At 38.9% G+C, this 15,519-nt stretch overlaps 1 protein-coding gene across 1 annotated transcript in view; it reads left to right on the top strand.

Moving 5' to 3' along the window:
• Positions 1-15,519, top strand: part of SND1 (staphylococcal nuclease and tudor domain containing 1) — a 438,355-nt gene that overhangs the window by 210,896 nt on the left and 211,940 nt on the right. The gene's annotated exons all lie outside the window — the stretch shown is intronic.

Consider the following 15,519-nt stretch of genomic DNA (forward strand, 5'->3'; position numbering starts at 1 on the left):
CCAGGAGGAATGACGTAACTAGGCCCATGCTAATAATAATGAAAATTAATAACAATGGTGACCGCCAACATATATAATGCTTACTGTGTGCCAGGCACTATCTAAATGTAGTAATTCATTTTTCCCCCACAAAATCTTCAGGAGGTAACACTGCACAGCAAGTCCAGTATCCCACACAGCTTCTTTCTGTACCTCCTGCTGCTCTTAAAAGCGGAGAAGACAGTGTTGGTTGCATTCGTTACTCTTAATGGAAGCATTGTGAATGTTCCTTGGAAGCAAGGTGCCAGTTTATTTACTGTAGAGTCTTTTGGCCAGAGTGTTAATACCTTGAATAAATGCCATGTTCTTTCTTCCCTAAAAAAAAAATTACTGCTTGGTAAAGAGGAAGTCACCTTATCCTTAGAGTATACCATATATTCATATCTTCACAACATAACCTAGGACAGGGGCAGGCAAACTCTTCTCCAGTTTTTGGAGTTAAAGTTTTATGGGGACACCACACCCATTTGTTTGCACATCATCTATGGCTGCTTTACCTCTTCTCAGAGGCTGTCATATTACAGTATGCTTCCTTAGTTACTTTGTTTTGAATGTATGAATTAACCAGTGCTGTATGAAGGTCATATTGGCAGAATCGTAAAACAATAGCTAATTTTTTTTTTTTTTTACACAAATATAGTAATTATTCCTGTGAGTGTGACCCCCTCATTACAAGCACCATGGAAAGTAACCTGTTAAAACTCACCTTAAAGAGCAGTGCTCTAAGGTATAAGTTGGCAAACTTTTCTTCAAAGGGCCAGATAGTAAATATTTTCAGCTTTGAGAGTCATATGGTCTCCCTTGCAGCTATTCAGCTCTGCCTTTGTAGTGGTAAAGCAGCCATAGATGATGTGCAAGCAAATGGGTGTGGTGTCCCCATAAAACTTTAACTCCAAAAACTGGAGAAGAGTTTGCCTGCCCCGTCCTAGGTTATGTTGTGAAGATATGAATATATGGTATACTTATAAGACAAATGATGAAATTTCAAAGTGAGAGAAAAGTACCTCAAAAAGTGTCTCTATTGATGGTGTATACTCCGGTGTTGAATACACCCATTCAGAGTGCAGCTTGAGCAAAACTCTTCGGAAATGTATACTTAATGATGTATAAATGTTGTAAATAAGTACTTAATTTATTTGAATGGTTAGATATTTAGGATAAATAAGAAACTTCTCCCATTTTTCTAAGTCTTCCCCTACCCCCTACCCCAGGAAATTAGGTAGCTCTTTATATGCAAGCACATTTTCTTGTCATCTTTTTCTCTTGACCCCTATCAAAGGCTCAGGTTATGAGGAAACAGCATGTTTTGGAAGTTGTTTTCAATACAATCTGATGGTTTCTCACTTCCTTCCAGTTGAGCTGTCTCTACACTGGTCACTGGGGGTAGAACAGTTCACCATTCTGTTTGGTGACACCAGCAGCCATCCATCCACTTCTTGCCGATGGTGCTCTTCTCCTGGTTATTTGAATTTGTGAGCATGTCCTTGTTTTTCTGGGTGTCTAATTCTCGTATTTTGTTCAATGCTACCTAAGTATTGCTATCTAGAACACTTCTGAATCTGTAAAACAGCAGTCTTTCTTGTTAGAATTTTATTACTTTGCTGCCAATTTAATTTTCTGATTTCTTTCTGTTGTCTTTCTCCCTTTTTTCATTCTCACCAGTTCAGTGCTGACTAATCCTTTTCTTTGTATACATTGTCAAAGTTTTTAATGTGATCTAATTGAAGGCACTTCCCTGCACTATGGATTTTGCTGGTCTACTAGAGTCAGTTTTTCTTTATTTTCAGTGTGCCCCTTTTCAGATGCATCTGGAATAACAGCCACATTCCCACTCCTGAATAAAATGGGTTAGGAAAGCTTCTTGTTGGCAAAGCACATGGACTCTTTGGCAAGATTGGAGGTGAACTCCAAACCAGATCCATCACCAGGAGAATGGGAGGACCAATTTTTATAGGGTGGAGGTAGACCATATGAATGAGGATGTGAGTGAACTGGTGTTATAGAAGCACCATTTATGTAAGGGATTAGATAATCTGTCATTATGCTAATTCTGGGTAACAGATGGTGGAGAGTTCTGCATCTCAACAGCAGTATTCACCATGGGGGAAATTAGCTTGCACCCAGATCAGCAGTCAGGCAGGAATTCCATTGAGAGAGAAATACTATTGATGATTACATTAGTGTATCCCTCTGAGGGCATCTACACATATGCTGGGTTCCTTGAAATTATCTGTAGTTGACATATGCTTGGCCATGGCCCTTACTAAGTTATAGGATCTCTGTCCTTCTATCTATAAAGAATTTGAGGTTAATTTAGGAAGATCAAAGTTGGAAGTAGGTTAGGAAATGTGGCTCAGAGCATTATTGCATCACACAGTTTTTCTTCAAAGAAAGATGCCATACAGATGTCAAAAACATTGTTTGTCCATCTTTGGAAATGAACTCCAGAAATGAAATGAGAAGCAGGAACTGGATGTGTTCTTTCTAAGTGCCATACCTTATCTTTGGTACAAGATTAAACAAACAACAAAAAAAAAGATTTAATTAAGTCCTTTGGCTTCACATTCTCTAAGGGACTGTCTTGATTCTGTAATTTTTTTTTCTCCTTTGTGGTTTTGTTATTGTTTTGTTTTTGAGGCAAAGTCTCGCCCTATCACTCAGGCTGGAATGCAGTGACATGATCATGGTTCACGGCAGCCTTGACCTCCTGGATCCTCCTACTTCAGCTTCCTGGGTAGCATGCCATCATGCCCAGCTAATTTATTTATTTTTATTTATTTATTTTTTATAGAGACAGGGTATCGCTATGTTGCCCAGACTGTGGTATTTTATGTTGTATTTTGTTAAATCATAACTTTATCTACCCTTTGTGTGCTGATGATTATCAACGTTTCATTTCTCCTTATCTTTTCCCAATTTACCACATACCTGCTTTTCATATCCATTTGTATCTTACTCCCATTTCATAGCCAACATGCTTAACTCTAATGCTGATTAAAATGAAAGTTTCAAACTCCAGTGTGCCCAAGAATCACCTGTTTAGTTTATTAAAATACAACCTAGGCAGTGGGCTAGACCCAACTTTTTTAGTACTCACCAAATTAGACTCTTCTCCTGTCAAATGAGTCTATTCCTTTTCATATCGGCCAGACACACTGAGCTTGAAGAGAAGCCAAGAACCTAGACAACTCACTTTGAAGAGCTGACAGGTTGGTTGGACAACCATTAAAATGTATCACCACTTGTACAGGGAATATTCCAGATGTGCTTTAGTAGGCATAGTCATTCATATTTAATGAGTTACTAAGTTGGATTATGAGCTATGGTTCAAGAAGCATATAGCATTTTGGATTGGGAAACCTAAAAGCTAGGGGCTGCTCATCAATAATAGCTTTGATTCCCACCAGGAGCTGAAATAATTAAAGTCATTTTATCCTGCTTAGGTGTTCCTTGGGGTTTTGAGAGAAAGCAGTTTCGTTAGGAAGATGGTGATTTCGTTATTTTTATGTTAAAGAATTCTCTTATCAGTTCTTTCCTTCTACTCTTGCCATCCCTCCATTCCATGCACTCAACAAGGCAGATCCAAGCATTTTGTACCTGCAGGTTTTCCCCCTCTTCAAATCTTCCTGCATTATACTCGTGGATTAATTTTCCGTAAATACTGTTTTAATGGTGTTATTTCACTACCATGGCTATTTTAGACTTTGACCATTTTTGTCCACCAAGCCCCCCTGCTCAACTATGTCTCTTCCCATCACTCTCAGCAGTCTCACCTCTTACTTTATGGAGTAAATATAGGGTTATCGGGAAAATGCCTTTAACTTCTTGTTCTCTCAGCTTCCAGTTTGCCTTCCGTATTATGCTTGCTTTCTTACCTCCTGCCTCCCCATCTCTGTAGACAGTTTCACCTTCTTCTTTCCAAACTAATTGTTCTGCCTACATGCTCTGGATTCCAGTTCTTTTGTTCTCCTTGGGATTTTGTGATATTGGCTATTCTCTTTTTAACTAATTTTATTTTTAATTGTCCTTCAGTCTTCTATCCTATTATATCTACTTTTCTTCTTGCCTTCTCTTCATAGCCAAGTTAATTAGAAGAATTAAAAGACATTTTAATTCTGTCCCATTTGCTATTCATTCCTTTACCTTCTACTTTGAACCTTCCCTGTCATTCACTAATACTTCCCTCAAGGACACTTCTTAGTCTTTGCTTTTACTTGACCTCTCGAGTGTGTAATACTTATCTTTTTTAAAATCTTGTTTTCTTCCATCTTTTCGGTATACCACACTTTTGTGGATTTCCTTCTATAAACTCTGATAACTTTTTCTCAATCTGCTTTGAGGGCTCCTTAAATATTTGTGCTTCCTAGGCTTCTGTCCTTGTCCCTCTTCTTACCACTATTCAGTCTCTGGGTGATCTCATGGCGATGCTGCTGACTTCCCTATCCCTGTCTCTAGCAGGCTTCCCACCTATATCCAACTGTTGTTCCTTTACTCAAATGATCCTGTCTTTTGACGGTGTCACCATTTACATAGTCTTTTAGTCTAGAGATTGTGGTGTCTTCTTTATCTCCTCCTCACTCCCAGTACGTGATTGCCAACTGGTATATCAGGTTCATCCTATCCTGTCTCTCCTCACTGCCTGGTTTATGCTGTCAGCGTAGAATAACTCAGCAGTTCTTTTTACTAGCCTATTTCTAGTCTTACTGCCTTCCAATCCATTTTCTACATTACTGCTTTAATTCTCTTTTTGAAACACACATCGGATTTTTACAATCATTCCACAGCCTTACGAGTGGAGTATACGAAGCCATGGTCTGGCCCCTCCCTACTTCTCCATGTTTATATTTACATTCCCCTGTTCTCATTTACCATTCCTTTAAAAAAAAAAAAAAGTTAAATGCATTATTATTGAACTTAGTATGCTCTCTAACCTGGAGAAAGCATCTGGTTAGCTCTTACTCATGCTTCAGAGCTTCATTTCTCAGGAAAGCTTTGCTGTAGGTACACTGTCTAAAATCTGAATTGTGCATCTTGTGTGTGTCTTCCCTCAGCACTTGGTGCTTACTTATATAATAAGACTCATAGTAGGCCAGTCACGGTGGCAAAGTACCTGTAATCCCAGCACTTTGAGAGACCAAGGTGGGTGAATCACTTGAGCCCCAGAGTTCAGGTCCAGTGTGGGCAACATGGTGAAACCCTTTTCTCTACTTTAAAAAAAAAAAAAAGATAAAAAAAAGCCAGGTGTAGCAGCATGCGCCCATAGTCCCAGGTACTCAGGAGGCTGAAGTGGGAGGCTCACTTGAGCCCAGGAGGTGGAAGTTGCAGGGAACTGTGATTGCACCACTGCACTCCAGCCTGGGTAACAGAACCAGACCCTGCCAGCAACAACAAAAAAGACTCATAGCACATACAGCACTAGGTGACAAATATCTATTTTATTCCCAGTATGTAATATCTTTTCTGCCTCATAGAGGGTATTTGAGTTGAATGCTCGTGTCCTTTCCATGGCTCCCCATGGGGTATGTCTTTATTTCTAGGCTTGGATAAGGTCTGAAACACAGATGATGCCTTGTGTGGCATCATTTAGATCTTTAGCTTTGTCTACCACCCTAGAGGTCCTTCAGGTCAAGTTAGTCTGCTTGGTATGATAGAACAGAAAATATGACTTAAAAGGTGAATGTCTTTCTCAGGTTTCATCTTACTAAAGCCAGACTTGGAATTTAAAATCTCATGTTTCCAAATGTAAGTGAAACTCAACCTCATTCACGTGTAATCTCCAAATTGCACCTGTTTTCTTAGGCCACACGAACATTATATGGTTGTTTTATTTTTTAACTTTAGTTTGTGGGGTTTTTTTTTTTTTTTTTCCTCCATCACTAGTCAACAGATTATTTACTGAGTTGAGTACATGACGTTGCCAGGCTCCAGCTCTTTGCACTGGGGATAAATCAGTGAATATAATAGATCTATTTTGTGCGGCGCTTACATTCCAGTGGGGGCAATCAGATAAAGAAACAGTGAAGATATATAGGTGATGAAAAGTGCTATAGAGAAAAATAAAGCTATGAAAGAGTCGAGGGAGATATTCCAGGGCTAGGAGGGGGAAATTTTTTAGTAGGGAAGCCAGGGAAGAGTCAGGGAGGCCTCAGTGGCAAGGCGTCAGGAGCAAGGACCTGAAGGATGGAAAAAAGCAAACAGCAGAAGGCAAAGGCAATGCTAGAGACAAAGGTCTTATGGTCAAGTGTCCTGGATAGCAAAGAAGGCTTTAGGGTTGGAGCAGAGGGAGCAAAGGTAGGGGTGGTGGGAAATGGGGTTAGTGAAGAAGGGAACGGGGACAGCAGACTTATAGGCTGTACTTGGCCTTTGCTTTGAGTGAGACAGGAGCCATTACAGAGTTTGGAGTAGAGGGATGGTGACAAGTTTTGTCTACGTTGACCTTCAGAGATTTATTCTGGTTGAGAACTATTCTGATTATTCTAGGTGAGAATAGAGTTTAGAGTCATTAGTGCTTTTCTTCCCTCCTTTTAGTAAGTTAAAATCCCATTGACTTTTTTTTGGAAGTAATTATAGATTCACAGAAGTGGCAAGGGTAGTAGAGAGAGGTGCATCCCATGTACCTTTCACCCAGTTTCCACCAGTGGTTAGATCTCATATAATTATAGTACAATATCAAAACTAGGAAGTTGACATTGATACAGCGTCTTTGTATAGTTCTATGCCATTTTATCAACTGTCGATTCACATCCATCCCAATGAAGGTAGAAAATTAATCAGTCATCACAAAGGTCTCCCTAGTGCCACCCCTTCTACCCCTTTTCCTTCCCATCATCCCTCTGACAACTGTTTTCCATCTCTATAGTTTTGTCATTTCATGAACATTACATAAATGGAATCATAATATGTGATTCTGTGAGATGGGCTTTTTAAATTTAGCGTAATGCCCTTGAGATCCGTGTAAGTCACTCCTTACGTAGTTTGTTCTGGTTGACTTCTAATCTGTGTATTGAATGTAGGAGACAGGCTGTCATGGTGGAAGGATGCCTGTTTTATGACTTGAGACCTGAGTTCTAGCCCCTGCCCATCACTAAATACTACTTACTATCCCTGGATCTCAGTTTAGCCACCTATAAAATGAAGAAGGAATTACAATCAAGATTCTTTCAGTAATAATTTTTTGGTGAGAGGACTGTAGTAGTCACCAAGTCTATCTGCCTTTTTAATACTTACTGTGCAATAATCTCCTATGATCCTTAGTATATTGTCAAGCTCATACCACTCAAGAAACAGCTCATAATGGTTATATTGACATGTTGCTGCTACTTATCTTTTTCTCGTGTAAGGTTGATAGGCCAGTATACTACTTAACAAGCTACAGCCATGCATTACTTAACAATTGGGACACCTTCTGAGAAATGTGTCCTTAGGCAATTGTCATTGTTTGAACATCATGGAGTGTACACACTACTGTAGACTTCATAAACTATACACTTAGGCTACATTAAATTGATTTCAAAAAGTTTTCATTTTCAATAATAAACCTTAGATTACTAAAACTTTTATTTTATAATGCTTAATTTAAAAAAAAAAAGGTTGACTCCTTTGTAGTAACACTTAGCTTAAAACACAAACATCAGACAGCTACAAAAATATTTTTATATCATTATTCTGTAAACTTTTTTCTATTTTTAAAATTTTTTTATTTTACTTTTTAAAACTCCTTTGTTGAAAACGAAGACACAAACGTACACATTAGACTAGACCTACACAGTCAGGATAATCCATATCACCGTCTTCTACCTCTACATCTTGTCCCCTTGGAAGGTTTTCAGGGGCAATAATGTAGATGGGGCTGTCATCTCCTATGATGACAATACCTTCTTCTGGATAACCCCTGAAGGACCTACCTGAGGCTGTTTTACAGTTAATTTCTTTAAGTTGAAAGTGTGCACTCTAAAATAACAGTAATAAATATGGTAGTAAATACATGCACCATTAACATAGTCATTTATTATTGTTATCCATTACCATTACTGCCTGTACATAATTGTATGGGCTATGCTTTTATAGGATTCATAGTGCAGTAGGTTTGTTTTTACCAGCATCACCGCAAACGTGTGAGTAATGCATTGTGCTGCAGGCTATGACTATGCAGTCTCTAGGCCATAGCAGATTTTTTAGCTCCATTATAATCTTATGGGATCCATATGCATATATGTGCTCCATCATTGACCAAAACATCATTATGCAGTGCATGACTGTGTGTAAATGTGAAGATGAGTGTTTGGTTTTTCATTATTTTCAATGATAAGATGCAGAAAACTGTATCTTATCACAGAAAATAATGAAATTCCTCCTGCTGCCATAGTGCTCCACAACTAGAAATGTGTAAGGTATGCTTAATGCTCATTGAAATGATATACAATCTTGTTGGCCTCAAATATTATCATCAAGTGTCATTATAAAGATATGGATAGAAGTTTGAATCTATATTGAACATGCACTTCATGACTATTAATAAGTAGATCCTAGTTCATGTTAAAAATTAAATTATAGGCTGGGAAGAGGGACTCAAACCTGTAATCCCAACACTTTGAAAGACCGAGGCAGGAAGATTGCTTGAGGTCAAGAGTTTGAGACCAACCTGGGCAGCATAGTGACACCCCATCTCTACAAAAAAATAAAAAGATTAGCCAGGCGTGGTGGTGCACGCCTGTAGTCTAATTCATCAGGAGGCTGAGGCAGGAGGATTGCTTGAGCCCGGAAGTTCAAGGCTGTGGTGAGCTAGGATTGTGCCACATACTCCAGCCTGGGCAACGAAGCGAGACCCTGTCTCAAAAAGAAAATTCATTATAATATGTCTGAGCTAGAAGCTATTTTGTAGAGCATTTAGATCTAGCATCTCATTTTATAATAAGGTATGGAAACTGGCACAGGCTTAGCACATTTACGTGAGGTGAAACAGCTATAGAGAGAGCTTAAGTTAGAGCCCAGATCCTCTGCTCTATATTCCTGCTCTGTGCCATGTAGGCTTTTGTGAAACAGGCTCAGAATTGCTCTCTGGCCTGAGAGGGCTGAAGGAAGTGCATAAGATTACATGACTTTCGGTATTGAAGAATAAATACCAATGCTATGTGTAACTTCTTTCCTTTGTTGGTATGGGTGATAGAGAATTAATTGATCAGTGTTTATTCCCAACATTTCTGTTTGGCCATATACATTTGTTTTGCTGTGCTCTTCTCCCTCTTCACCTATTTTTTATAATTTAGGTGAGGATTTTTTTTCCTATTAAAATGTTGATATGACACAATATCTTACATTAATTAGACCTTCTTTAAAACACATACACACACACAACTCTGCCATGCGGTGAACTGTCTTTTTTAGAATGTTGATTTCCTCTTTTGTAAGCTTTAGAAAACAAACCTAATAAGCTAAGCTAAAAGCTGAATATGTTTTTGGTACCTGCAGATGTGAAATTATTTTAACTGGTAAGAAGTTTACTGTCTGTGATCGATTTTTTTTTTCTATTAGGAACATGAATGTAGTTGGGGCATCATATTTGGTTAGAAATGTAATGAAAATAACTAGGAGAATATATCTTTGACCAACAACAGACCTACCTCACATTTACCTTGTTCATTAATTCTTAAGAGCACCTAAGTTGATCTCTTTGCTGGAATATAGTAGTATCTTTGTGAGAACCAGAGCTTGATATGTTCTTTATTTTAAGATACTCATCTCTTATATATTCCACCGTTTAATAAGCCGTTCACGGATATTTCTAAACTTGCGTTTATTCTTTACGCAGTGGCAGTATCCTCGAAGCCACCTTCACTTCATCACCAGTATTCTCTTGCCTTTCTCCTTTTTAACTGTTGGGTTTCAGGTGGGTTAGGGAACCTCACAGAAATTTATATGTTCAAGTAGAAAACATGTCATTAAGTTCCTACTCAGCTAGTGGTGAGGTGACAGAGCAAGACAGAATCCTTCCCTCTTATTCTATCCTAAGTACCTAAGCAGAAGATTAAAGATTAAGCACTACCCAGCCACCTTTCCTGGACTCTGTATTTAGAGTGGGATTTGCCCAACCATCTGCCTTAGACACTGCAGCTGGAATGGGAATTGGGTAATACACGCAAGCCCGGGAAAAGAAAATCCTGTTGTATGTCCTTACCTGGGCATTCAAGACTTCCTGAAGCCTGTGTCACCTACCTCTCACCCTGGGCCTGGGCTCCCGTGTTTACTAGTTTAGAAGAAGGCATGACCTGTGCAACTCATGCTTAGGGACCATTTATTTTTGTTTTGTTTTGTTTTAGAGACAGGCTATGTTGCCCAGACCGGAGTGCAGTGGCCATTCTTAGGCATGATTATAACACATTGCTTCCTTGAACCCCTAGACTCAACGGTTCTTCCCACCTCAGCTTCCCAAGTAGCTGGGACTACAGGCACATGCCACCACACCCCGCTGTACTTTTTATTATTTAACTCTTGAAATCAAACCTCATAATGTACTGCTAAGATCCTTCTGGTCGCAAGAAACAGCAACAACTCTGACTATTCTAAACAAAAGGAAGATATATGGGACATTATGAAGAGCTGGTATAACTCACTGGAGCATCAGGCTTGGAAAAGAGATGGGAACAGGGCTGCTGCAAAGGGCCAAGAAGCCGGTTGCAGAATTGTTGTCTTTAGTTAGGAGCAGTCTGGCAAGGGCACCCTCCCTTATGGTGTCACAGGGGCAGGACACCACTGAAAATGAATTCTGACTGTTCCCTCTTTGTTGTATTAGTCTCCATGCAGAAACATTTAATAGGCAGAGCCTCTGTCACGTGTCTCTCTGCCCCATGTGCCAGGGACAGAGACAGGGACAGGGTAGTCATCTGATGATTTTCATCTTCTGTGGTGTACAGCTTAGCATTGCATCCAATTAAGAGTACAACAGTGTGATATGTTAAAAGAGAGATGACAGTTGACTGTTACATCCATTGTTTAACATGTGAAAGTTGGCTTTCAAACACATATTGAAAGACCATATTATACACAAAAGTCTGAAATGACTATAATCATTTTTTGTATCAGGACCCTTTGAGGTTACTGACTTGAGTCTGGAGTCTAGGACAGTGGTGGAGTAGAGAAAAGTCCCCTGAGTGACTACACAAACTCTTAATTCCTACTCCCGCTGTCACTGACTGAGAGAAGCTGAGGATGTTTTTTGATACCTCTATTCACACTCCCCATACTGATCTTTCTTGTGAAATTTTGTTTCTCAAAGGATAGAGGAGCAGAAAAAAAAAAAAAGGAATGAAGGAAACATACCTAGATCTACAATAAACATTTCTACATTAAGTTGGAATATATCTTGAGAGAAAAGAGCAGGTCATCAGACATTTTCGAATCATTTCTCCCATACCCCTCAAAAAAATCCTCTGAATCCCCAGAAGGCCTGCAAATTATTGTAATTAAATGTTTAATATATAATTTAGCTAACATATTAGTACTAGAGTGTTCAAATTTACAGTATGTGGATAGATTATTTTTAATATGCTAATAAATTTTTAATGTATGAAGGGCAACCTAGGTAATTCATGTGCACAGTATACTTATTTCTATTTTATAGAATTATAAAAGCACAGCAGTATAATAAAGGGAAACAGGCTAAGAATCAAGGCTCTTAGATGCCCATTGTACTGGTGTCACTCTGTTTTTCTTTTAGACAACAACTCATTTAAAAATTTCCTTGGTTTCTCTCTGGGTCTGTCTTCATCTGGGTATGAGGCATTTGGATTAGTTTATCTCTATGGAGTCTTTTTGCTCAAAAATTCTATGACTCAGTCAGTTATTACTTTGTTTTCATCCAGCAGCCCACAGAACCTCCTAGGAACTCAGTGAGTAAAATCAATCAGCTAGCCAATAAATATTTATTGAGTGCCTACTAAGTGTTTTGCTCTTCTTGGATCTGTAGGGAATATGATCTAGTTGGGAAGACAAAATATGTACCCAAAAAAGATAATATACAGCAGTAAAAGCTGAGTGCCAGATGAGTGGTGCAGCTACAGGCACTGACATGGGGAGAATGCCAGGTTTGGTTGGTGGCTAAGGATAGCCTGTTCAGGCTAAAGCAGAAAGTTGGAAGGGATTGAACGGAATAGGGTCAGAGGTATGTGAGGGTAGATTGTAGAATACCTTTCATAATCTGTTGCCCTGTGATTGTGGCACTGTCGAGTCAAAAGAAAACTGGATTTGAAATCAGAAAACCTGGCTTCTAATCATGACTCTGCCATTTACAAAATGATTACATGTGTGGCAAGACTGCAATGTTTCTGTCTTCTTTGGAAGCAATATATACTGCCTCTGTATTCTGTATTACTAGAATGATTAGGTTAATGTGTGTTTAAATGCCTGTTCCATGGTGGACATCCTGTAGATATTCATTAAGTCTGAAATATTATTTTGAGTGAAAATGGATGAGAGTTTGTCATCAGATGTTTTCAGATTATAGGTTGGACAAGGTCATTGGCAATGTCCTTTTTATCACGGAAACACCATGTTTCTACCTCCAGCCTGTGTGTGCCTCCTTCTTGGTTCTTTTTCACTTACAAGCTTTGTAACCTTTCTGTGCTTCAGGTTTTCTCATTTGTAAAATAGGGAATAATAATAGTCCCTATCTCATCAGAATTTTGTGAAGATCAAATGAGTTAATAAATGTACAGCATTTAGACTAGTGCTTGGTAAACTTTAGTCTTCCTCCCCTCCCCTATCCATTTCCTTTTCCTGCTCCCCTTTGCCCCTCTCTGTCTCCCAGCCCTCCATCTTGCCTTCTTCTCTTTGTCCTTTGCTCCTTCCCCCTTCATTGTCATCATTCAGATATGATGTTAATGATTGTCTTCGTATTAGAAAATTTCTAAAAAAGTGTTCTGTGGTGGTTGTGGTGTGTTTAAGGATGAGGATTACTTGCCAACCTAATCCTTTAAGAAGATTGAGCTGACAGTATTTGGAATTGGTCAGCATCGCCAGGAGACCAGGTAGGGGAGGCTGTCGTAGTCCATGTGAGAGGCAGTAGGAGTCTCAACTGGGGTAGAGAGAGAGAATAAAAAAGAAAATGTTCATGGGAGAAACACTGTATGTTTGAGTTCAGAAATTTTATACAGGAATGAGAGAGATGTCAGGCCTAGGTGCTGAGAGTGTGATGGTCCTCCAGATAGGGCTGTTGGGAGGAGGAGCTGATTTGGTAAGATTCAAAAACGCTTTTATCTAGGGAAGTGAGTTTTATTTTTGAAATGCTGAGTTTTACACAGTGATGAATCATACAAATTCACATGTCCTGCAGATAGTTGAAAATGTGAATGCATGGCATATTTAGCAGTGAGTGGACCAGTTTAGTTGGATTGGAAGTGCATGTGGTTTACTTTCTTCAAGCTTAATCCAGTATTTGATTGGTCTAATCTTATTGTTTTTGAAGGATCTATTTGTTTCCTTCTGGGAAAGAAGTATGTTTGTTGTATAGCAGGAGTGTCACTTTGGGGACATTACCCCATATTCTGTCATTTAAAGAGATTCAGACAAGTCTATGCAGTTTCTTTCTATTAAACAGGTTTGGTTTTTTTTTTTTTCTTGTTTTTCTTCTCTTACTGTGATGATTGAAGATCAGGGAAAACATTAGATATTTGAAGATGGACATTGTTTTATTTCCACTTATATTTAATATGCCCTACATACTTCAGCCAACATTCATCATGTCCTGACTTCCCTAGATATTTTGCTGACATGGAAGTGCAGTGGTATTCAGAGAGAAGCTGGCATAGCGGAGTCAAATACCAGTTTTACTTGTCTTATAAAGCCAAGTAAAGCCATATAAAGCCATAACCATGATATTGCTGAATAAATGAAACTATCAAATAAGAGGTGGCAATAAGATTACAGTACTGCAGAAATCCTGGGGGCAGAATAAAATTGTCTATTTACTAAGCATAACTATTTGATATAACTGTTTGATGTTATGCCTTCTTCCTTCTCTTTTTCTAAATTGCTTTGACCCATATTTTTAACACTGCATTCTCTACTCGCCAGCTTTATAAAGTGGGTTGTTGAATTCTACTGCTTCCATGTATATTTCTATCTTATCTTCCTCTGCCCATTCGTTGTTCTTTCCAGAGATCTCAGGTAGGTGCTCACCTAGGTAGGAAGGGAATGAGTGGAAATTAGGTAATGGGCATGCTATTTCTCAGAGATACCTTGGAGCAGACCAGTAGCTCTTCTGGCTGGGGGATTATGAAGTGACATTTCTTTATCACCCTTCTTATTTATTTATTTATAACAGATGAGGTTTTGCCATATTGCTCAGGCTGGTCTCGAACTCCTGAGCTCAAGCGATCCGCCCACCTCGGCTTCCCAAAGTGCTAGGATTACAGGCATGAGCTACTGCTCACCAGCCAATTACCCACTTTTAAAACCCCAGATATCTTTGGTTTTATTTCTTTTCTTCCCAAACTGAAGGGAGCTATTGGTACTCAGTGAGATGTGGCCTCTGAAGCTGGAGAGCTGTTTGTCAGGGCTCAAATGTAAGCTGCTTATGAATAATGAACTTTCAATGGGTATGTGCTGTAGGGATTCAAGGGTGTATTTGTCTACAAAACAGTCATATCTTCATTTTATGGAATGACTTTTTTCTCCTCTTTCTCTCCTTCTCTTTCCCCTTCCCTACCTCCCTTGTTTCTTTCATGAAGCATCTCTACCAGTATTGTTTATGGGTGTCCTTTGGTTTCATTCTAACCATGCATCCTTTTGAGTTCTTAAAATAGGACTAAGTCCACATATCAATCTTCATTTTTTGCTTTCCACTTCCTCCTCTCATAAGGAAGAATGATTAGGATTCATTAATGCAGAGTCATTGTTCCCATGAGTTCTTAATTTTTGTATCTCCAGTATCTAGAAAATGCTCTCAACTCTCAGTTGTATTTACAATCACAGACCTGTACATACTCTGAATGATCCTTAAATATGAACTGAAACTTATTAGAGAGATTTGTTTAGGAGAGTATTCTTTTTGCTTTATTTGCTGTAAGTTCCATACCTGCTCATCCATGAGTCTGATTTTTTGGGGTCATGCCTTTATGTTGCCATATAACCACAGCTGTGCTGGTTATATGGCAAATGGTATAGACAACTGGCTCTCACAGACTGGAGTAAGGATGCCCTGCCCCAAGACGCTGCAGCCCTTGACAACCCTTGGTTTTCCCGTCACTCCACACTACTTACCAAAGCCTGGCTAGGGATGTCAAAGGATTTGTATTTTCCTCTGTTTTCAGACTATATTATGAATTCTGGGAAAGTCTCTAGCCACTGTTTTGATTCTCTGGTGGTTTTCTTGGTGGCAGGACTTGTTAAACAGAGAATGGGCTTTAAATTGTTAATCAGTGTAAACGGATTTAAAAAATCAATTTCAGTCATTTTTAGAACTACATAAGTTTAAGGGGGAAGTGA

Source organism: Piliocolobus tephrosceles, chromosome 8, assembly GCF_002776525.5.
Source record: "Piliocolobus tephrosceles isolate RC106 chromosome 8, ASM277652v3, whole genome shotgun sequence".
Classification (NCBI taxonomy): domain Eukaryota; kingdom Metazoa; phylum Chordata; class Mammalia; order Primates; family Cercopithecidae; genus Piliocolobus; species Piliocolobus tephrosceles.